This window comes from Netta rufina, assembly GCF_964035555.1.
Source record: "Netta rufina genome assembly, chromosome: 2".
Taxonomy (NCBI): Eukaryota; Metazoa; Chordata; class Aves; order Anseriformes; family Anatidae; genus Netta; species Netta rufina.
Window position 1 is genome coordinate 43298 of NC_140124.1, and position 24285 is coordinate 67582.

Consider the following 24285-nt stretch of genomic DNA (forward strand, 5'->3'; position numbering starts at 1 on the left):
GGGCGGCGCCGCGCCGAAATGGGCCCGGGCGGCGCCGCGCCGAAATGGGCCCGGGCGGCGCCGCGCCGAAATGGGCCCGGGCGGCGCCGCGCCGAAATGGGCCCGGGCGGCGCCGCGCCGAAATGGGCCCGGGCGGCGCCGCGCCGAAATGGGCCCGGGCGGCGCCGCGCCGAAATGGGCCCGGGCGGCGCCGCGCCGAAATGGGCCCGGGCGGCGCCGCGCCGAAATGGGCCCGGGCGGCGCCGCGCCGAAATGGGCCCGGGCGGCGCCGCGCCGAAATGGGCCCGGGCGGCGCCGCGCCGAAATGGGCCCCAACAGACTTATTCTTTAGACATGAAGCAGGTGACCCTGCTCACTCTCTAGGCACTACTGCACTTATGCGGTCAAGAAACATTACCCCACGGTTTCCCAAAAACAACGTACCTGGCAACCCCTCATAAACATACCTCAAATATGTGAATTCCATGCACATAAAGCCTAGAAGGCTTTATGGTCTAAAGACTCGACAGACAGCAAACACACAGGCAAAAGCTCCAGAAATATAACAAACCGCCCCTAACCCTGAGAAAGACCACTGCTTATATGCCCAATGCTGCCATTTTCAGATACATGCTCACACAGGGAGCCTCCATGATACATTTCTCCTAAACCACGCTCCATCACTTTGCCACCAAGGTTGTGACTTTCATAAGATTTGACATAAAGGCAAAGTCTCAAAAAAAGCCCCGTAATTCTGCAAAAATCATAAGGGACCCAGAACCACAAAGCAAACACACAAAATAACATCACCATACTATCCGTAACACTGATATAACAATTACTCACCTGAGGAAGAGCTGCATGCAATACAGGCACCTACTACTAGATTGCTTTACAATGACAGATCCTGCCAGTTGCCACCTCAAAAAGACATGCATACCGGTTTCGACTTGAAAATGCATCAGTCCATAGACTCTGACCCACCTAAAGAACCCTGCAACTGACTGAAGGAAAAACAAAGCACTTACCCCAAAGAGCAGCCCAGGCAGAAGGAGCTCTCTGTTGGTATACCTGCAACTCGGTTACTATTAGGTCCAACCTGGAACCTGAAGCCAATCACCTGGGAAAGTGCAGGGGGAAAGCACAAAAAAAGCAGAAAGAGGAGGAGCAGCAGCTGTGGTTTTATTAACTTACTTATAAGGCTTAGCTCAACAGCATGCAGAGGGCAGACAGGAGAACTGGGGTGTTTCTAGAAGCAACAATCCCCATGCTTTCGCTGCAGCTTTGAATGTTGGAAGGACATTACCACCAAGCAAGTAACTGAAGCTTTTCCTGCTGGAATTAACTCAAACTTTTATTTATGTAGAAAGAAAAATCTAGGAGCAGAATAGATTACACGCCAAAAAAAAGTCAATTCCGTTCCACTCACAGGAAAAATCACTTACATCAGCAGGCTATCTGAGAACTAAAAGGCTATGCTGATGGGTCAAAACACACTACAGGACACTGGGGCCGGGACCTCCGCTGCACCCACTTAAAACCCATCCCTACACTCACCAAGGTGCAACCCCAAACCAAACACAGACGCAGCATTTCAGCCTCAACACAGTTTTGGGAACTGATAGAAAGGACGCCTCATCCTCAGGGAGGCATGCTCAAGCTACACAGGACAGGGCTTCGGGCACCTCTTTGCCTACCAAAGAAGACAGCCATCAGCACCTGCTTTGTTCAGATTCTAAAGACTAACATCACAGCCCACATTGCCTGGGATACCTGATAAACAGAAGAGAAAGCGACCATACCATTTTCAAGCCATCCCTGCACATGTCACTCCTCGATGATCTGCAACTTCTTCTCAAATCCTCAACTGCTTCTGTGGAGAGCCTGCCACGGCACCTGCAAAGCAAGATGGATACCCTTCGCAGTCACCTCGTGCTACTTGGCAGTTCTGCTCCAATCCAGCTCACAAACAGCCCGCCCTTCTCCTGCTGCTCTTCAGAGTGCAGCTTGGCCCCAACTCAGCCTGTGCAAGACACCTGCAAAAGAAAAAGAAAAGCATAGGCTGAAGCAGCATCCAAAGACACAGCACAGCTAGGACAGTTACTCTCATCTGCTCCCTTACCTCTGCTCCCTCACCTGCCCTCGAGGCAGGTACTTCCATCTGCTCTCTTAGGCCAGCTACAACACCCCTGAAATATAAACAGGATTTTTACTGTATTTTGTGCAGTTAAGTAACTGCAGTGACAACTGCACCCCTAAAGTGCCTGCTACATCTGTTCATCGCTCACCTTGCCAAAAGCAGCTCTGGTCAAGTCCTGTGTTGTACACTGTTTCGCCTTAAACAAATGAGAACAGTCACAAGATAACGATTCAGCTACCAGCATTAGTACCCATCCCTCAACAACACAAGGAACCCCATTTACAATATTATAATTTCTAAACAGCAGCCCCCTTGCCTCAGCACCTCAGAAGTAGATCAAGCCAGTCACCGAGCTGCCTACGGAGCGCTGAACAGTTCCAGAAGGAGCTCTTTCCTGCGACAGGTTCCTCCAAAGGTTTACACTCTACTGGGGACAGGAGAGAAATAAAAATAAAACTTTCAAAAACCCCGTATCTGTAAGCTTTCAAGATTCGACAGACCTCCTCAACCACACCATTCAAGCACTATGCAAACAGCTGCTCACAAGCAGATATACTCTCCCCCCCCAACATGTGACAAACAACACTGAGATGACTGTGCCTGCTGCCCTTCAGTACGTGCCCAGATGCAGACCGGATGTCTTCGCCAAAACACTCCAGACAATGTATTAGCACACCCATGCACTGCCACGCTAGCTGTCATCACTAACTGCCAGGCAGGACAGCTCCAGACCAAACACATACACACACAGGCACGCCACAAACACAGCACACAACACAAGGCGCAAGAAAAAGTGAGCCCCAGAGGGAAGCCCTATGGCAACAGCAAGTCAGAACAGGTGCTCTGCACCAGACCCTAGAGGAGACTCAAATGTCACGACATGAAACTGCAAGCAACTGCCAGAACTGGGATGATGGAGGCCTAAAAAGCCTGCCTTCAAGACAACAGACCAGAAGGATGGGGACTGAAAACCCCATAAGACGACGCTTAGGAAATCAATTCCCAAGCAAGAGCTCCTGATGCGGCCCCGATGTCTTCTGCAAGAGTGAGGATGGAAACAGACGCCATCTCAAACCGAATATGATGCACGAGACCTGAAACAGATCTGCACTTCAAGCAGCGACTGCAAGACAAGAAGTGCTCGGATCAGAGCCACGATGACAAAACAAGCACTGAGGCCCTTCAGCACCGCTACCAAGTCCCCTGTCTGGTCAGTCCAGTGTAAAAAGCTAGAAGGATATCAAGACCTAAGAAGCACAGAACAGACATTGCAGAAGCAGCACTACAGGACAGACGAACAGAAGGAAACTGTCCTGCCTGGCTCACCCACTCACGCTACAAAATAATCCCGCTGCTTCTATTAGCCTGGTGACCCAGCCACAAGCAGCCTGAACGTGACCCAGCCTGAACCACCCTCTCCGTGGCACCAAGTCTAGTCAGCCAGCAGGCACCATGCTCCTCTGGCTCCCAGCTCCCATTAGCCACCCCAGATATGCAAATACCAGGTGCCCCCCAACTTAGCTCTCAGGTTGTTGCATGGTATAGTCCCTCCGCCTCAAGAAATGCACAGGCACTGATTGTCATCTTAGTCAATTGCCAGGCTCATCATCAGCTGCAAAAACAGAGTAACAGCATTCACTAGCACGCTGGCCCCATTGCTCACCTTCTCCACAATGCTGACTACTGCTGATGCAACATACAACTATGCTCACCTGTTCCTCTCCAAATCCAAGCTCCAACAGTGCAACCAGTATCATCCACACCACCTGGGAAAACAAAGGGATTAAATGATCGTTGCATTCACAACACATCACCCAATTGTGTTTTTTTTTGTTATTGTTGTTTTGTGTGTGTGTGTGTGTGTGTTTCCTTTGTTTATTTATTTTTTAGTCTGCTTTAGCTCAACAGCATGCAGAGTGCAGACAAGAAAACCGGGGTGTTTCTAGAAACAACAATCCCCATGCTTTTGCTGCAGCTTTGAATATTAAAAGGACAATACGACCCAGCAAGTAACTGGAACTTTCTTACCTGGAATTAGCTCAAACTTTTCTTCACATTGAAAGAAAAATCTAGGAGCAGAACAGATTATACACCAACAAAGTTGATTCCATTTCATCCCCAGAAAAAAATCACATACTCTCATCCCCTCCTGTACCTCAGCCGCTTGCCTATCCCACGTGGCACATGCTTCCATCTGTTCCCTTTACCCACTTATAGCACCTCTAAAAGACAAACTGGAATTTTACTCTATTGGATGTAGGAAAATAACTGCAGTGAGAACTGCGCCCCAAAAACAACAGTTACCTCTGCTCATCGCGCACCAGAGTCACTGCAGAGGCAGCTCGGGTCAAGACGTCCTGCACTGCGCACTGCGTTTCACCCTGAACAAAGGCAAAACACAGGCAGAAGATAAACATTCAGCTGACAGCAGTAGCACCCATCCCTCAACAACAAAAGGGACCCCATCTTTAGTTTTATCCTTTCAAAACAGCAGGCCACTTGCCTCGGTACCTGCAAATTAGGTCCAAGCTTGAAAGGAGCGGCCAGCATCACCCACGCCACCTGGGAACACAAAAGGACAAAATGACCACTGTGCTTGCAAGCAACCACCTGCCACACTGCTCCTCTATCCCACACAGCCTCACCTCGGACCCTCACAGGGAAACACCTGAGCGTCTTCCCTTCGCTTCGGATAAGGGATGACCAGGCTGACAACACTCACCTTCCCTCAGTGCTTCGTGACATGAGGATTTCCCTTTCCTGTCCACAACTGCACAAAGCACCTTTAGAGACAAGAAAAAAGCACACTCTGAGGCACCTCGCAACCAAAGCGTACCTGCTGCAATACCTCTCTCTTCCCAGCTCCTGTAGTTCAGCTGCTCAACAGCTCTAACTCAGATTCTTCGCTCACAGCGCCACAGCAAACTCTGCCCGGGCCACACAATACACGCTACACAAGCTACATTGCTTAGGACACACAAGCTGGAACGTTCCCGCCCAACAATCAGTCGCATCGCACAGGAAGGATGCCGCATACTCCTAGAAACCAAACCTACCAGTCCTGAGCAGCTCCCATCCTCCTCCTGCCTACCACGTTCAGCACACTAACTGTTTACCCCTCAGAAAACCAGAAACATAGAACATACACACACACAAACAAAACAAAAAGAACAGAGCTCCACAAATGCCAAAAAGACACGCACACACAGCAACCCCGGCAGGAGTAATCACAGACTTACCCTTTGCAGATGAAAAAGGGGACTCTGATACAACCCTGCTCAGTCTCTTGATAATGCTGCATCTACGCTGCCAAGCCACATGTAGCATGTAATCAAGCTGGTGTAACTCTCCAGGGGACTAAAACAAGTGGTTTTAAACATGTAGAATTTAAAATATAGCTCAAAAACAGGAGAATATGCGGCCATCCTAAAAAGAAGTGAGCCAGCAGCCTCTACTAAATATCCCTCTATTTCAAGCACTTAGAGATCTAGAATTCCAACCACTTAGAAATCCAGAAATCCATAGACTCCAGCCTGCCTAGAGAACCCTGCAACTGACTGAAGGAAACACAAAGCACTGACCCCAAAGAGCAGCCCAGGCAGAAGGAGCACTCTGATGCCATGCCTGGGGCTCATATACCTTTTGGCCCCGCCCAGCACCCAAACCAAATCACCTGGGAAAGGGGAGGGGCAAAGCACAAGAAAGTAGAAATAGAGCAAGAGAAGTGGCTGTTTTTCTTTCTTTTTTAAAAACAACTTTATCTCAAAAGCATGCAGAGAGCAGACCAAATATTTGCAGTGATTCTAGAAGCAAAAATCGCCTTCGGCTTTTTCTGCAGGTTTTAATATTGAATTGACAATATCACCAAGCTAATAACTGAAACTTTTTGAACTGGAATTACTTTAAACAGGCTCATCCCCATCTGTAAACGCAGAGAACCAGCATTCATTACCATGCAAGCCCTAAAACCCACCTCCTGCACAAAGCACACTACAACTAATGCAACATACAGTTGTGCAATACCACTCTGTTCCCAACTCCTTTATCTCACCTGCTCAGTAGCTCCACCTGAGTAATGGGCCCGGGCGGCGCCGCGCCGAAATGGGCCCGAACAGACTTATTCTCTAGAGATGAAGGAGGTGACCCTGCTCACCCTCTAAGCACTACTACACTTCCGTGGTCAAGGAACCCTACCCCACGGTTTCCCAAAAACAACGTACCTTTTCTTTTTCTTCGTATCTTTTATTTACGTAGAACGAAAAATCTAGGAGCAGAACTGATTATACACCAAAAAAATCAATTCCGTCCCACTCACAGGAAAAATCACTTACTTCAGTAGGCTGAGATCCACAAGGCTATGCTGATGGGTCAAAACACACTACAGGACACTGGGGCCAGGCCCTCCGCTGCACCCAATTAAAACCCATCCCTACACTCACCAAGGTGCAACCCCAACCCAAACACAGACGCAGCATTTCAGATTCAACACAGTTTTGGGAACTGCTGGAAAGCAAGCTTAATCCTCAGCGAGGAGTGCTCAGACTACACAGGACAGGGCTTCGGGCACCTCTTTGCCTACCAAAGAAGGCCGCCATCAGCACCTGATTTGTTCCGACTCTAAACACTAACATCACAGCCCACATTGCCTGGGATACCTGATAAACAGAAGAGAAAGCAGCCATACCGTTTTCAAGCCATCCCTGCACGTGTCGCGCCTTGATGATCTGCAACCTCTTCTCAAATCCTCAACTGCTTCTGTGGAGAGCCTGCCATGGCACCTGCAAAGCAAGATGGATACCCTTCGCACTCACCTTGTGCTACTTGGCAGTTCTGCTCCAATCCAGCTCACAAACAGCCCGCCCTTCTCGTGCTGCTCTTCAGAGTGCAGCTTGGCCCCACTCAGCCTGTGCGACACACCTGTGAAACAAAAAGAAAAGCATAGGCTGAAGCAGCATCCAAAGACACAGCACAGCTAGGACAGTTACTCTCATCTGCTCCCTTACCTCTGCCCCCTCACCTGCCCACGAGGCAGATGCTTCCATCTGCTCTCTTAGGCCAGCTACAACACCTCTGAAATATAAACAGGAGTTTTACTGTATTTTGTGCAGTTAAGTAACTGCAGTGACAACTGCACCTGTAAAGTACCTGCTACATCTGTTCATCGCTCACCTTGCCGAAAGCAGCTCTGCTCAAGTTCCGTGTTGTACACTGTGTTTCAGTTTTAACAACTGAAAACAGATACAAGATAATCATTCAGCTGCCAGCATTAGCACCCACCCCTCCACAACAAAAGGGACCCCGTTTACAACGTTATCATTTCAAAACAGCAGCCCCCTTGCCTCGGCACCTCAGAAGTACATCAAGCCAGTCACCGAGTTGTCTACGGAGTGCTGAACAGTTCCAGGAGGAGCTCTTTCCTGTGACAGGTTCCTCCTAGGTTTTACACTCTACTGGGGACAGGAAAGAAATAAGAATAAACATTTCAAAACCCCTTATCTGTAAGCTTTCAAGATTCGACAGACCTCCTCAACCACACCATTCAAGCACTATGCAAACAGCTGCTCACAAGCAGATATACTCTCCCAAATCCACATCTGCCAACCACCAGAGATGACTGTGCCAGCTGCCCTTCAGTACGTGCCCAGAGGCAGACCGGATGTCTTCGCCAAAACACTCCAGACAATGTATTAGCACACCCATGCACTGCCACATTAGCTGTCATCACTAACTGCCAGGCAGGACAGCTCCAGACCAAACACATACACACACAGGCACACTACAAACATTACAAACAAAACACACAACACAAGGTGCAAGAAAAAGTGACCCCCCGGAGGGAAGCCCTATGGCAACAGCAAGTCAGAACAGGCGCTCTGCAGCAGACCCCAGGAGAGACTCAAGTGTCACAACATGCGACTGGAAGCAACTGCCAGAACTGGGATGATGGAAGCCTAAAAAGCCTGCCTTTAAGACAAGACACCAGAAGGATGGGGACTGAAAACCCCCTAAGAAGACGCTTAGGAATTCAATTCCCAAGCAAGAGCTCCTGATGCAACCCAGATGACTTCAGCAAGAGTGAGGATGGAAACAGACGTGATCTCAAACCGAATATGATGCACAAGACCTGAAACAGATCTGCACTTCAAGCAGCAACTTAAAGACAAGAAGTGCTCGTATCAGCCCTACGATGACGAAACAAGCATTTAGGGCCTTTGGTGTGGCTACAAAGTTGCACGTCTTGTCTGTCCAGTGGAAGAAGGCAATGAGAATATCAAGACCTGAGGAGCACGTAACATGATGATCATATCAGGAAATGTTTGATACAAAAACTATTAATCGCATAGTAGAAGTGATCCCCTTAAGCTCCCACTGCAACAGAAGCATTGCTCAGCTCCCAGTTCAACATCAGCATTATTCTGAGGAGGTTGAGTGTTCAATACCTTTGGGATGGCTTCCCCAGGGCCTGCTGAGCAACAAGAGCAACAACACAGTACAGCACAGACAACACAGATGACAAGCTGGGACTGCCCTGCCTGGCACGCGCTCACGCTGTACGTGACAGAACTCCCCACACATAATCTCTCTGCCTGATCTGATCAATCCTGAAAGGCCCCATCCAAAGCAATGACTTAAAAGCACAGACCCTCGCCCTATAGGTGCATTCACAACCCCAACTCAAACATAGCATTTTCCCCCCACCCCCACGCCCCCCGACACCCCAACTTAGCTTGGGAATGCTGGGAGGCTGGTTCCATCCTCACCAAGGAAGACTCACAAAGGCTAGCCAGGACATTGCTTCAGGCACAAGGCTCCTCTTCACCTGCAGAAATAAAGTGCCATCAGGCGCCAGCACACCAGCCAAATTTCTTCCAGTGAAACAACCTCCTCAGAAACAAAACAGTAGACAACTGACCTGCTCCGCTACTGAAATCTGATAGACACCCTTTAAACAACTCCCCACCTCCCTCTGCCAACCACTCCCCAACACACAGTATTTCCCCCTGGACTTAATTCTCAGGGCTCAGAATCCACCCTCAATGTGGACCACAGAGGCCAGCTAGGATGTTCCCAGTACCTTCTTCGTAACAGGAAAAGAGGAGTCACCCAGAGGTGCACCAATAGACTGCTACACCAAAAACAATACCTGTTTTCCAACTTTTCTCCACTCACCTTCCCGATCCAGGCTTCAAGCTTCCATTCACTGTGCTGAGCCAAGGTCACGGGGCTTAGACCAAGAAGAACAGAAACCTGACAATCCACAGAACAGTCTATACCCACTCCTTTCCTCCCCTACTGCAACAGCCAAGAAGCCCCAGAGCCACATGGCCCAACCCAGTACCACCGCTTCACTCACCTAACATCCCAAGGAGACGCATCGCGCTCCCAGCTCCTCTTGTGCTCCGAGCAGCTCCAGCATTTTAGGAACTGGAACCGCTGACGTCTGGCACATCTCAGAAATGTGGCAGGAGACATACTCTGCTGTCGCAGGGCGCTTGCAAAGCCGGCCCGACAGGTGAAGCAGACTCACACAATCCACCGACCAACTCGGGGCCCCCACTGCTGTCCACTCACCCTCATGCTTTGTTCAAGTTTCCGTGCCTATGCCCTGAGCTACAAGAAACAAAGAGAGAAGGTCACAACCACGATGGATACGCAAACAGTGCAGCTCCTAGCAGAGGACTCAAACACAGAGACCAGAGCCAGACAAAAAAAAAAAACCTCAAGTCCACAACTGCCACAAGGCCATGAATACATAGCAGCCCCAGCAGGGGTAATGACAGACATACCCTTTGCAGATGGAAAAGGTGACCCTTCTCAGTCTCTTGGTAATGCTGCACCTACGTGGTCAAGCCTCTTGTAGCATGTAATCAAGCTGGTTTTAGTCCTCTGGAGAGTTACACAAGTGGGTTGATTCATCTAGAGATTAAAATACAGATCAAACACAGGAGCGTATCCCAACCATCCCAAAAAACAGTGAGCCAGCAGCCTCTACTAAATATCCCTCTATTAAGTGAATTCCAAGCACTTAGAATCCTGAAATCCATAGACTCCAGCCTTCCTAAAGAACCCTGCAACTGACTGAAGGAAAAACAAAACACTTACCCCAAAGAGCAGCCCAGGCAGAATGAACTCTGATGGCATACCCGGGGCTCATATACCTTTTGGTCCCACCCAGCACCCAAACCAAATCACCTGGAAAGGGGAGGGGCAAAGCACAAGAAAGTAGAAAGAGGAGGAGCAGCAGCTGTGGTTTATTTACTTATTTGTAAGGCTTACCTCAACAGCATGCAGAATGCAGACAAGAGAACTGGGGTGTTTCTAGAAGCAACAATCCCCATGCTTTCGCTGCAGCTTTGAGTGTTAGAAGGACGATATGACCAAGCAAGTAACTGAAGCTTTTTCAGCTCGAATTAGCTCCAACTTTTATTTACGTAGAAAGAAAATCTAGGAGCAGAACAGATTATGCACCAACAAAATCAATTCCGTTCCACTCGCAGGAAAAATCACTTACTTCAGTAGGCTATCTGAGAACCAAAAGGCTATGCTGATGGGTCAAAACACACTACAGGACACTGGGGCCAGGCCCTCCGCTGCACCAACTTAAAACCCATCCCTACACTCACCAAGGTGCAACCCCAACCCAAACACAGATGCAGCATTTCAGCTTCAACACAGTTTTCAGAACTGCTGGAAAGCAGGCTTCATCCTCAGCAAGGCGTGCTCAGGCTGCACAAGAGGGGGCTTCGGGCACCTCTTTGCCTGCCGAAGAAGACCACCATCAGGAACTGCCACACCAGACAACCGTTTTCATCTACAACACCTTTCTCAGGAACCACACAGCATTCCAGTGACCTGCTTTCCTCCTACTCTAAAGGATATCTCAGCCCACCTTGTCTGTGGCACCTCATAAACTGGAGAGAAAGCAACTGTAGCAGCAAAAGCCACAACACCCTTTGGACAGTTACTCTCATCCCCTCCCGTACCTCAGCCGCTGGCCTTCCCCACATGGCAGATGCTTCCATCTGTTCTCCTTACTCACTTATAGCACCTCTAAAAGGCAAACTGGATTTTCACTCTATTGGATGTAAGAAAATAACTGCAGTGACAACCGCACCCCAAAAATAACAGCTACTTCTGCTCATCACGCACCAGCCACTCCAGAGGCACCTCGGGTCATGACGTCCTGGACTGCACACTGCCTTTCAGCCTGAACAAAGGAAAACACAGTCACAAGATAATCATTCAGCTGCCAGCATTAGCACCTATCCCTCAACGACACAAAGGGACCCCATTTACAACGTTATCATTTCAAAACAGAAGCCCCCTTACCTCAGCACCTCAGAAGTACATCAAGCCATCCCTGCACGTGTCGCTCCTCGATGATCTGCAACCTCTTCTCAAATCCTCAACCGCTTCTGTGGAGAGCCTGCCATGGCACCTGCAAAGCAAGACCCTTCGCAGTCACCTCGTGCTACTTGGCAGTTCTGCTCCAATCCAGCTCACAAACAGCCCGCCCTTCTCGTGCTGCTCTTCAGAGTGCAGCTTGGCCCCTCTGAACCTGTGCGAGACACCTGTGAAAGAAAAAGAAAAGCATAGGCTGAAGCAGCATCCAAAGACACAGCACAGATAGGACACTTACTCTCATCTGCTCCCTTACCTCTGCTCCCTCACCTGCCCTCGAGGCAGATGCTTCCATCTGCTCTCTTAGGCCAGCTACAACACACCTCTGAAATATAAACAGGATTTTTACTGTACTTTGTGCAGTTAAGTAACTGCAGTGAAAACTGCACCACTAAAGTACCTGCTAGATCTGCTCATCGCTCACCTTGCTAAAAGAAGCTGTGGTCAAGTCCTGTGTTGTACACTGTGTTTCAGCTTTAGCAAATGAAAACGGTCACAAGATAATCATTCAGCTGCCAGCATTAGCACCCATCCCTCAACAACAGAAGGGACCCCGTTTACAAATTATTGTTTCAAAACAGCAGCCCCCTTACCTCAGCACCTCAGAAGTAGATCAAGCCAGTCACCGAGCTGCCTACCGAGTGCTGGACAGTTCCAGAAGGAGCTCTTTCCTGTGAGCAGTTCCTACTAAGGTACACACTCTACTGGGGACAGGAAAGATATAAAAATAAAACTTTCAAAACCCCTTATCTGTAAGCTTTCAAGATTCGACAGACCTCCTCAAGCACACCATTCAAGCACTATGCAAACAGCTGCTCACAAGCAGATATACTCTCCCCCCCCCCCCAACATGTGACAAACAACACTGAGATGACTGTGCCTGCTGCCCTTCAGTACGTGCCCAGATGCAGACCGGATGTCTTCGCCAAAACACTCCAGACAATGTATTAGCACACCCATGCACTGCCACGTTAGCTGTCATCACTAACTGCCAGGCAGAACAGCTCCAGACCAGACACATACACACACAGACACGCCACAAACACTACAAACAAAACACACAACACAAGGCGCAAGAAAAGGTGACCCCTGGAGGGAAGCCCTATGGCAACAGCAAGTCAGAACAGGTGCTCTGCACCAGACCCTAGGAGAGACTCAAATGTCACGACATGAAACTGCAAGCAACTGTCAGAACTGGGATGATGGAGGCCTAAAAAGCCTGCCTTCAAGACAACAGACCAGAAGGATGGGGACTGAAAACCCCATAAGACGATGCTTAGGAAAACAATTCCCAAGCAAGAGCTCCTGATGCGGCCCAGATGACTTCTGCAAGAGTGAGGATGGAAACAGACGCCATCTCAAACCGAATATGATGCACGAGACCTGAAACAGAACTGCATTTCAAGCAGCGACTGCAAGACAAGAAGTGCTCGGATCAGAGTCATGATGACAAAACAAGCACTGAGGCCCTTCAGCACCGCTACCATGTCCCCTGTCTGGTCAGTCCAGTGTAAAAAGCTAGAAGGATATCAAGACCCGAGAAGCACAGAACAGACGCTGCAGAAGCAACACTACAAGACAGACGAACAGAAGGAAACTGTCCTGCCTGGCGCACGCACTCACGCTACAAAATAATCCCGCTGCTTCTATTAGCCTGGTGACCCAGCCACAAGCAGCCTGAACGTGACCCAGCCTGAACCACCCTCACCGTGGAACCAAGTCTAGTCAGCCAGCAGGCACCATGCTCCTCTGGCTCCCAGCTCCCATTAGCCACCCCAGATATGCAAATACCAGGTGCCCCCCCACTTAGCTCTCAGGTTGCTGCATGGTAAATTCCCTCCGCCTCAAGAAATGCACAGGCACTGATTGTCATCTTAGTCAATTGCCAGGCTCATCATCAGCTGCAAAAACAGAGTAACAGCATTCACTAGCACGCTGGCCCCATTGCTCACCTTCTCCACAATGCTGACTACTGCTGATGCAACATACAACTATGCTCACCTGTTCCTCTCCAAATCCAAGCTCCAACAGTGCAACCAGTATCATCCACACCACCTGGGAAAACAAAGGGATTAAATGATCGTTGCATTCACAACACATCACCCAATTGTGTTTTTTTTGTTATTGTTGTTTTGTGTGTGTGTGTGTGTTTCCTTTATTTATTTTTTTTTTTTGGTCTGCTTTAGCTCAACAGCATGCAGAGTGCAGACAAGAAAACTGGGGTGTTTCTAGAAACAACAATCCCCATGCTTTTGCTGCAGCTTTGAATATTAAAAGGACAATACGACTCAGCAAGTAACTGGAACTTTCTTACCTGGAATTAGCTCAAACTTTTCTTCACATTGAAAGAAAAATCTAGGAGCAGAACAGATTATACACCAACAAAGTTGATTCCATTTCATCCCCAGAAAAAAATCACATACTCTCATCCCCTCCTGTACCTCAGCCGCTTGCCTGCCCCACGTGGCAGATGCTTCCATCTGTTCCCTTTACCCACTTATAGCACCTTTAGAAGGCAAACTGGAGTTTTACTCTATTGGATGTAGGAAAATAACTGCAGTGACAACCGCGCCCCAAACTGAGGCAGCAGCACCTACTAAACATCCCTCTACTAAGTGAATTCCAAGCACTTGAAATCCAGAAATCCATAGACTCCAGCCTCCCTAAACAACCCTGCAACTGACTGAAGGAAACACAAAGCACTGACCCCAAAGAGCAGCCCAGGCAGAAGGAGCTCTCTGATGGCATGCCTGGGGCTCATATAGCATTTAGCCACACCCAGCACCCAAACCCAATCACCTGGGAAAGGGGAGGGGCAAAGCACTTGAAAGTAGGAAGAGAGCAAAAGAAGCAGCTGTGTTTTTTTTTTTCCTTTGTTTTTTAAAATCTGTTTTATCTCAAAAACAGTCAGAGAGCAGACAAGAGACTTGTGGTGTTTCTAGAAGCAAAAATCCCCTTTTGCTTTTGCTGCAGCTTTTAATGTTGAACTGATAACGTCACCAAGCAAGTAACTGAAACTTCTTCAACTGAAATTAGTTTAAACACGCTCACCGTCATCTGCAAACACAGAGAACCAGCATTCACTAGCCCTAACCCTAACCCCAACCCTCACCCTAAACTCTAACCCTAGCCCCAGCCCTAGTCCCTAACCCCAACCCTAGTTCCCGAGAACTTCATTTCCAGGCATGCTCTGGGCGCTCAACATGGCCTCCCAGAGGTCCGGAGTCCCAGAACTACATTTCCCGGCATGCTCCGGGCACCCAACATGGCCTCCCGGAAGTTCGGAGTCCCAGAACTACATCTCCCGGCATGCTCCGGGCGCCCAACAGGGCCTCCCGGAAGTTCGGAGTCCCAGAACTACATCTCCCGGCATGCTCCGGGCGCCCAACAGGGCCTCCCGGAAGTTTGGAGTCCCGGAACTACATCTCCCGGCATGCTCTGGGCAGTCAACGTGGCCTACCGGAAGCCTGGTGCCGGAAAACTACACCTACCAGAATTCCCTGGACAGCCAGCACGACCAATCAGAGGCCGAGTTTTCGAGAACTACATTTAACAGCACTCACTGTAACCCTAGCCCTTCCCGCCCTTACACAAAAAAGCCTCAAGCCCTAACCCTAAAAATCCTCGAAACCCTTACAGACCTAACCCAAACTATTTACCACACTAAACCCCTGAAGTCCTATGCCTAAAACCCCTAACCCAATAAATTAAGGCGCTCAAATCCCAAACCCACAAAAATAGGACGCTCAAATCCCAGACCCCCTTCCAAAAAAGAAAAAGAAAAATCAAGAAAAAAAACAAACAAACAAAACAAAAACAACAAAAGGGGTAGATCTGGTGGCATCTGCCCTGTAACCCTGCAAAAATCACGAGGGACCTAGAACAACAAAGCAAACGCACAAAATAACATTGACATCCTATCCATAAATGTGCTATAACAATTAATCACCTCCAAAGAGCTTCAAGCAATAAATGCACATACTACTAGATCGGTTTCCTCTAAAAGATCGTACCAGACCCTGACCCACCAAAAGAACCCTGCGTGTAGGTAACAGAAGCATCAACAAAGCACTGACCCCAAAGAGCAGCCCGGGCAGAAGGAGCTCTCTGATGCTGTGCCTGGGGCTCCTATACCATTTGGCCCCGCCCAGCACCCAAACCCAATCACCTGGGAAAGGGGAGGGGGCAAACCACAAGAAAGAGAGCAGGAGCAGCAGCAGCTGTGTTCTTTTATTTATTTATTTTTTTGTTTTTTTTTGTGCCTATCCCTAGTTTACAGCATGCAGAGTGCAGACAAAAGAACTGGGGTGTTTCTAGAAGCAAAATTTACCGTATTTATGCCTCAGCTTTGAACATAGAAAGGACAATACAACCAAGAAAGTAAATGAAATATTTTCCACGGGAATTAGCTCAAACCTTAGTGTTAGGTCAGAGGTTGGACTCAATGATCTTGAGGTCTCTTCCAACCTAGAAGATCTGTGATTCTGTGTGATTTACATATGAAGAAAAATCTAGGAGCGTAGGAAATTACACATCAAAAAAAACAACGACGTAATAAGCAACGCGCATGCACGGCCCCCTGGCCGCCTGCAGTACCCCTTTCCCACCAGCAGGAGGCGGTAGAGGGCGCCCGCAGGCGTCACCGAGCATGCGCCCCCCCTCGGCCGCGTGCAGTACCCCTTTCCCACCAGCAGGTGGCGGTAGAGGGCGCCCGCGGGCGTCACCGAGCATGCGCGCCACCCGGCCGCCTGCACTACTCGCTTTCCACCAACAGGTGGCGGCACAGTGCGCCACCAGGCCCCACTGCGCATGCGCGCCCCTCGGCCGCCTGCAGTACGCGAATATCACCAGCAGGTTGCGGCAGAGGGCGCCCGCGGGCTTCAGCGCACATGCGCGCCCCCTGGCCGCCTGCAGTACCCCTTTCCCACCAGCAGGTGGCGGCAAAGGGAGCCCGCGGGCGTCACCGCGCATGCGCCGCCCCCGGCGGCCTGCAGTACCCAATTAAAACCAGCAGGTGGCGGCAGAGGGCGCCCGCGGGCATCACCGCGCATGCGCGCCCCCCGGCCGCCTGCAGTACTCGTTTTCCACCAGAAGGTGGCGGCAGAGGGCGCCCGCGGGCGTCAATGCGCATGCGCGCCCCCCAGCCGCCTGCAATATCCCTTTCCCACCAGCAGGTGGCGGCAGAGGGCGCCCGCGGGCGTCACCGCGCATGCGCGGCCCCCGGCCACCTGCATTACCCGTTTAAAACCAGCAGGTGGCGGCAGAGGGCGCCCGCCGGCGTCACGGCGCATGCGTGGCCCCCGGCCGCCTGCAGTACCCGAATAACAGCAGCAGGTGGCGGCAGAGGGCGCCCCCGGCTTCACTGCGCATGCGCGCCCCCCGGCCGCCTGCAGTACCCGATTAAAACCAGCAGGTGGCGGAAGAGGGCGCCCGCGGGTGCCAACGCGCATGCGCGGCTCCCGGCTGCCTGCAGTACTCGCTTTCCACCAGCAGGTGGCGGCAGAGGGCGCCCGCGGGCATCACCGCGCATGCGCGCCCCCCGGCCGCCTGCAGTACTCGTTCTCCACCAGCAGGTGGCGGCAGAGGGCGCCCCCGGGCCCCTCCGCGCATGCGCGCACCCTGGCCGCCTGCAGTACTCGTTCTCCACCAGCAGGAGGCGGCAGAGGGCGCCCCCGGCCCCCTCCGCGCATGTGCGCCCCCCCGGCCGCCTGCAGTACTCGTTTCCCACCAGCAGGTGGCGGCAGAGGGCGCCCGCGGGCGTCACCGCGCATGCGCCCCCTCTGCCGCCTGCAGTACCCTTTTCCCACCAGCAGGTGGCGGCAGAGGGCGCCCGCGGGAGTCACCGCGCATGCGCGCCCCCCGGCCGCCTGCAGTACTCGCTTTCCACCAGCAGGTGGCGGCAGAGGGCGCCCGCGGGAGTCACCGCGCTATGCGCGCCCCTCGGCCGCCTGCAGTACCCGAATAACACCAGCAGGTGGCGGCAGAGGGCACCCGCGGGAGTCACCGCGCTATGCGCGCCCCTCGGCCGCCTGCAGTACCCGAATAACAGCAGCAGGTGGCGGCGGAGGGCGCCCGCCGGCGCCACCGCGCATGCGCGCCCCTCGGCCGCCTGCAGTACCCCTTTTCCCACCAGCAGGTGGCGGCAGAGGGCGCCCGCGGGAGGCCTTGTCAGGCAGATCACAGCTCGCCTACTGTGCCATTCGGAACTTGTGGCTGTATTTTTTCCAACATATTTGCTACCCACACCCCGCGGGGCAGCTTGTCTTACAAAGAATTCTCTCTGTTAATATTCTCTTTAACGCGGGCACGAAGCATCCACTGCTCTTCTAAGCAAGCAACCTTCCCTTCTGTGCTCCCTTCGGGATGCAGGACTACGTGCACTGAGATTTATTCCACTCATTTTTCTTCGCCTTTTCATGGGCACAGTCTCCAAGGATGCCTAGCTTTCTTCTCACACACTCGCGTCCGTTTCAGTGTAAGGCATCTTTTCCCTCCGCTGCTCTAATCCAAATTCAAATTATCCAGATAAAACAATAGCGAGGTAAGAGAGAACTGTCTGAGTTAAAGTCACCATCTTTCTGTAACTAATTTAGCAGACAGCTGTACCACATCAGAGGAGGTTTAGATGCTAACCAGGTCACAGGCCCTGCTCAGGCACATCACGGTCAAGTGAGTGCCCCCGGAATCACTAAAGAAACTTAAGTAAGAATCTACTAGAAGAAAGCTGTCTCCTCTTACCACCACCTATTTAAGAGATAGCGTAGTACAGGCAGTTCTACGCGCATAAAACCACATACACACAGTATACCTGACCCAAGTAAATTCCCTCTTAGAAGTCCACCATTAAGCAAAAGAGGCGTATTGTGGTGACATACAGCTGCTGTGTAATGATCCTGAAGGGATGAATCGCCCTATGTATTCCAAGGTACTACTGTGGTTTGTTTGGTTTTTTTTGGTTTTTTTTTTCCCCAAGTACGTTCAACGGTACAGATAAGTACGTTCCCACTAAGAAAAAGAGTTCAGAATTGTTTATAACGAGTTCGTTCCATGTGTCACTTTCTCACTTAACACAGTAATAAAGATATGCTGCTGCTTTTGGATTTCATTTCCTTCTTGAATCTCACTGGTGTAATTCCACTGGTCAAACAACCTCTTCCAGAAAGACCAGCCCACTGCTTCACAGGAGAAGGAAAAGATGTCTCACACAGGCTGGCTAGTACTAAAAAGAGTAATAGGAAGAGAAGTTCAGGCCATCAACGTAAGTATGTTTCCCTGCCTCTTCTGCTGGCTGGTCAAGTGGAATCCTCAGGACAGCCCCAGTACCTTGTGAAGAGCTTGTTAACGCGAGCACAACTTCAACCTGTCTTTTAAAAGAAAGCTGTTAAAGGAGCAGGAGACTGTTTTTAAATGAGAACAACCGAAAATAAAATTATCTGAAGAGCCACTTACTACTGGCACATTACCGTTTAAAAGGAAAATATTAATTACGTGCAGGTGCTCCAGTCTTCGTTGCATTTTCTGTGATTCACAACATTACCTTTGAACAAAAGAGTAAGAGGAACGGAAGGGAGGATATTAACTCGGGTAACCAAGGATTTGGCAAGCTGGAACTTGGTGTCTTTAACACTTTAGCCTTGGAGCAAAAATGTACACCCTGTACAGGCTGAGCTGACTGATGAGGCAGGTGCTCCAGGGTACGTGCTACCGGGAGGTAAGTACAAACACATTCCGCAGCTATTACCAGAAGTGGGGTTTCAGGATATGCAGACTGGTTTCACAAAAATTATTAGCGGTCTGTTGGTGACAGACAATTCGAGGAATTCAGCGCTGCCCATTACAGACTCCTCAGATCAGCACTTAACAAGAATTAATAAAACGGTTTATTTTATATATATATATATATATATATATATACACACACACACAACTATGTTCAAAAAAATGTATACAGTTAAAATATCAAATTAGTGATCCGGTAACAACACTGTTCAAAAATCTCTTTTGTATGAACATTAAAATAAATGCACACTTTTAAAAGCATTTCTTTTTAGTGCTTCCAAAGCACAGCGTGTGCCAAGGCAAGGCCACCTGAAGAATCTCCGTCCTCCTCACGGGATGAAAGAGAACTGAAGTCAGGGACCTGGGAAGCCTCAGGTGCGCTTTCATAATGTCTGCAGACAAAAACAGAAGAGAGTCTGAGGTAGATTGTTTAGTAACCACCAAGTGGTAACAGTCACAGGGCTGTCTTTAGCTTTCATTAACACAACAGCAGTTTCTTTACTCTCGATCTACGTTGAATCTCAAGTTTAAAGGCATGGCTAGCAGTTCTCGGGAACAAGACCCTCGTCTCTGTGCTGGCAACATGCAATATTACCAGTGCAGGTGTTTCTGGCAGTTTTTTTTGTTTGTTTGTTTGTTTTTTTATTGGGGGGGTGGGGGGGGGACAACAGATGGGATCTCTCCACAATGCAGACACTGTGTGCATTTGACAATGCCCCATTTTAGTGCGATCCACTGCCTATTGCACGTAAAACGGCTAATGACAGTATTCAAGTGAGTAAATTCTCACCACCTGCAGGAGGGGCAGCAATGGTTATTTTTTTCAGCCTGTTGAGCAAAGAGCACCCTCCACAGGAAAAAAGCCACACCTTTCATAGCACGTCCTTAAGGTTACAGCCCAGCTTCTGCCGATAGAGGTTCGTAAAGTTAAAGCTCTGCTGCTTCTTCTCAGACTCTGACAGTAAGATCACTTGACCGCCAGGATGGCGAGGGCAACAGCTACGTCCTCTTCCACTCTTCTGCTGCACAGCAAACTCATTCCCGGTCCGTATTCCTCTGGCTGGTACACTATTATCTACCGTTCACCTGATTAACTCTGTTGGGTAGGCTGTTGAACTCTAGCTCCTCTAGCGTTCTCTCTAAGTGCTGTATTAAGACACGATTTTTAAACCTAGGGAAGTAATTTCATTTCTTCTTCCAAAAACAGCAGTTAAATAACTCAGTATTATTTTGCCACGACAAACAGTATTAGCAGAGGCTCTCTGTTTCCAGCATGGAAGAGCTTCCCTCATTTCTGACATCAGAATGGCAAATTTAATTTGATACAGCCATCTTTCCCCAACCCACGCAAATTCTGGGTCTTTCTTCCATAACCACCCATATCTTTCTATTTCACACTTCAGCTCTAGGTAACGACCATTTACTTCAGAAAATACAACGGCAGTTTGACCGCTGAAACTGTAATAATTTAAGTATGTCAAAACAAAACACTTGTTTTGGAAAAGATTGAGATTTGCTATCATGAACAACGTTAGCATTTAACTCTGAATCATTCATATCTATACAAACCTTGCTCCTTCCCTTACAGCAAATTCAATTAAATACTTCTGAGTTTCCATCGGTCCTTGTACGTACCTCCTCAAGAAGAGAGAAGATTTTTTTCACGATCTTAAAGAAGAGATCCAAACAGATATTAGAAGCAGATCTTGTAAATGCATTTTCAATAAATCTCAACAGCCAAAGGAAAAACAACAAAGCCTAGAGTTTCCCATTTCTGCATACAGTAATGCACATAAGAAAAAAAAGCCAGCATACCAATAATTTGAAGTGATATCGATTAGCTGATATTCAAATGTAACGCTGATTTTTGTTCTCTTAAAAGAGCAGTATCTAGAAACACCTGCCCTTGGAAAATGCAGACTAGGTTTAATCAGCAGAGAAGCCTTGTATCTCCACGAACACGCTGCCATGATCAGCAGTTAATAGAAACAAAGGGATACCAAGCCATGTTTCAACCTAGAGCTGTCATTTTTGAAAGCAGAGGTTTAAGATAACTACTCTTTACAAGATGACTGATCTATGTGGAGCATGAGCACGATTGTCTCGTATAAAGTTTAACAAAACAAAACAAAAAAAAAAGTAGTGCAAAAGAATGAACCGGACACCTTAGATGCGAAACAACAGTATTTTTTCATTGGTTTCTGTATTTTCTTCTCTGAACCAACTATGAAAACACGAATGGTGCTGTGACTAAGCCTGCTTAAGAGTGCTGCAGTAAGGACGGTGAGGATATAAAGTTGGACTGTGAATACATGTACTTACTTTCTTGTTCTTCCACTACTTGTACACGAGTAATCAAAAATCATTCCAAATCTGAGGTTTTATTTTCAAAATAGATCCTCATTTCAAGAAAAAGTCTTCTGTACCCCTAGCCTATTTTTAATACACTAATAAAGAACTTACTTCTTCCACGTTTGCGAACCTCTTTCACCACTCTGATTTTAATACCAGCATCGCTTCCCTCCAACATTGTAGGTGTTATTTTAAATGAATTTGGCAGATTCAGAAGTAGACTCCATCACTCGTTTTCGGTCATCTCCAGCCACGCTGTAATTTAGAGGCCCTCGAACAAGTGCATTGGTACCAGGTTTATGATCCAAGCCATCTTTGCATCATTTAAGCAATTGAACTCATCATGTAGAGAGTCTAAGTCACCAGGTGACATTTCATCCTCTCCCTTAACAGCTGGAACCGAAGAAGCCATTTGCACAGACAAGCCATCAATTTGCTTTTCCAGCAACTGACAGTTTTCTGCTTTCTTCTCTCCATTACCATCTTGGACAGTACTGATACCAGTGTCTGAAAATTAAGAAGGAGCTTAGTAGTGCATATAACTGCAGGATCAAAAAACACAGAAGGACATTATTCTGCATCCCTTCTTGTTGAAAGTACTGTGTAGAGAGTTACTCAGCACTGTCAGATCACTTCAGTAGTTTTATTCACCCTTTGACGCAACCACAGGAATACCTCCTTTTGGGCTGCTACCGTCTCATATGACTGTCGTGAAGTTATTTGCTGTATTCCCATTTCAGTGACTAAAGTAAACTAAAGTTTCCCCTCCTTCCCCCAGTTCCAGCACATTTTTCTTTCGACTCTGCTGCAACAGGTGGGTAAATTACTATTTGTGAGAAATTTAAATTTTTTTTTTTTTTTACACACTTTCCTTCCCCACTTCTCCCTTCCCCACTATAGAATACACAAATGAGAATTAAAAGCTGAAATGAAATCCTTGCTACCGCCAAACCATCGTGGTGAAAGGTTTCAGCACTTTTTAGAAACAGTTCAAAATTATTGCTCATTCAGGACTTCATTACCTATAGCAACAGCCTGTTTGTCTAAGCCGACCAAAGAAATTCAGTCCCAATTAACTCTAAAACTTACGTGTCCTTTTGAATTAACACAGAAAGCACGGAGACCTTTTTTTTTTTTTTTTTGCACACGTATGTCCATTTATGACCACACAAGCTCCTGTACTACAACAACTCCAACATACCTTTATTTGTTGGCATGCCTTTGAGGTTCAGATACGGTGATGGAGATCCAGCAGCACAGGGTGGCCCTTTCCCACCAACATGGTTTGTCACAACAGTGACTGTGGCCGTCGCAATAGCGGTGACATGCTACGCCTTCTCTCTTTAGTGATGCTGGAGTATTGGGCTCTCCAGGACACTTGATCTTATTCTGAGGCCCAGCAACAAATTTATCTGTTTCATCTATCATCATACCCTGAAAAGACTTTTTTTTTTTTTTAATATAAGTAAAAAACAATTGCTTCGTCAATTCACTACCAGAGTATTTGCCTCCGTGTTACAATTCAGTTACTTTTCAAATAATGATACAGCAGATACCAAGACTTCTCCTACCTTCTCATCCTGTTTGAACAGACTGCCAAGTGTATGAAGAAGCCTTTTTGGTTGATCTGGATCAATCTCCCGAAGGGGTGAAGGCATCATTTTCAACTACTCCTGATGATTTCCCCTTTGAGCAACAGGAACGCCGTGAAGGCAGTCTGCAGCAGAACAAGGTATCTAAATTTAGTCTACCTTAAGACTAAGGAAATACAAGCCTCGCATGCTTCCATTTCCAGTGTTAGCATTTAAGAACTAGAAATCACTATTTCCTCCCTCTACAAAACAAAGGAAAAGCAAAAGGCAAATAAAGCCCCTCTTTCCTTTCACCATCACTATAAGAACATCTACTGCATCCTGTTGCACAGGAAAGCTCACCCATGAAACTTAATTTTCAAATTCCAAGCACACACAACATGTTTTGTGACAGAAGGCAGAAATTTCATTCTTTTCCTTCAGAATCTAGGGAAGGACGACTGACCCAAGAAACGATGCAAAGTCTACTTCCTCTCCCACACCGAGGACAGAAACACTACTTAGGTGAATTAAATAGCTGTACCAGAATATTAATAAATAATTGTGTCCATTTACCTTCATCCTGCCCCACGATATCCCTGTGTGTTTTCAGAAGATTGGTTCTCATTCCGGTTAGTTGATCTAGAAGACTGTGACAAGACATATCATATGCATTTCTGAATGCCCGTGGCTTCAAATCCTAGTTTTATAATAAAACAAGTAACTTTCAGTTAACCCACGAGTTCTCACGCACAAAGAAATTGCTCTGTGGGCTGTACTACCGTTAACTACTAAAAAAAAAAAAAAAAATTCCAAAACAACTTCAGACATTCTGAACGTATTCTGAAACAACTTTCTTTCCATCTCTCTGGAAAGAGCTTTCCTCCTATCTGTGACAAAGGAAAAAAAAAAAAAAAGTTGTGATCGCGGGAGTTGTTACACAAAGCCACACTCTGTGAATTCACTACTACAGTTAAGATCATTTTTAGTCAAAAATACCTCAGCAGCAATGCTATCACTGCAAACATAGCATTGCCAAAAAAAAAAAAAAAAAAAAAAAAT

At 48.2% G+C, this 24285-nt stretch overlaps 1 long non-coding RNA gene across 2 annotated transcripts; it reads right to left on the bottom strand.

Moving 5' to 3' along the window:
• Positions 1-19525: 19525 nt before the first annotated feature.
• On the bottom strand, positions 19526-23875 carry LOC311222371. Of its 2 annotated transcripts, XR_014619346.1 has the most exons (7): positions 23800-23875; positions 23224-23369; positions 22854-23095; positions 21764-22159; positions 20870-20968; positions 20170-20446; positions 19526-19692 (listed from the first exon to the last, which is right to left on the bottom strand). It is a non-coding gene; the product is annotated as an uncharacterized lncRNA (long non-coding RNA). The 2 variants fall into 2 exon arrangements; XR_014619345.1 differs by lacking the exon at positions 22854-23095.
• Positions 23876-24285: the final 410 nt, after the last annotated feature.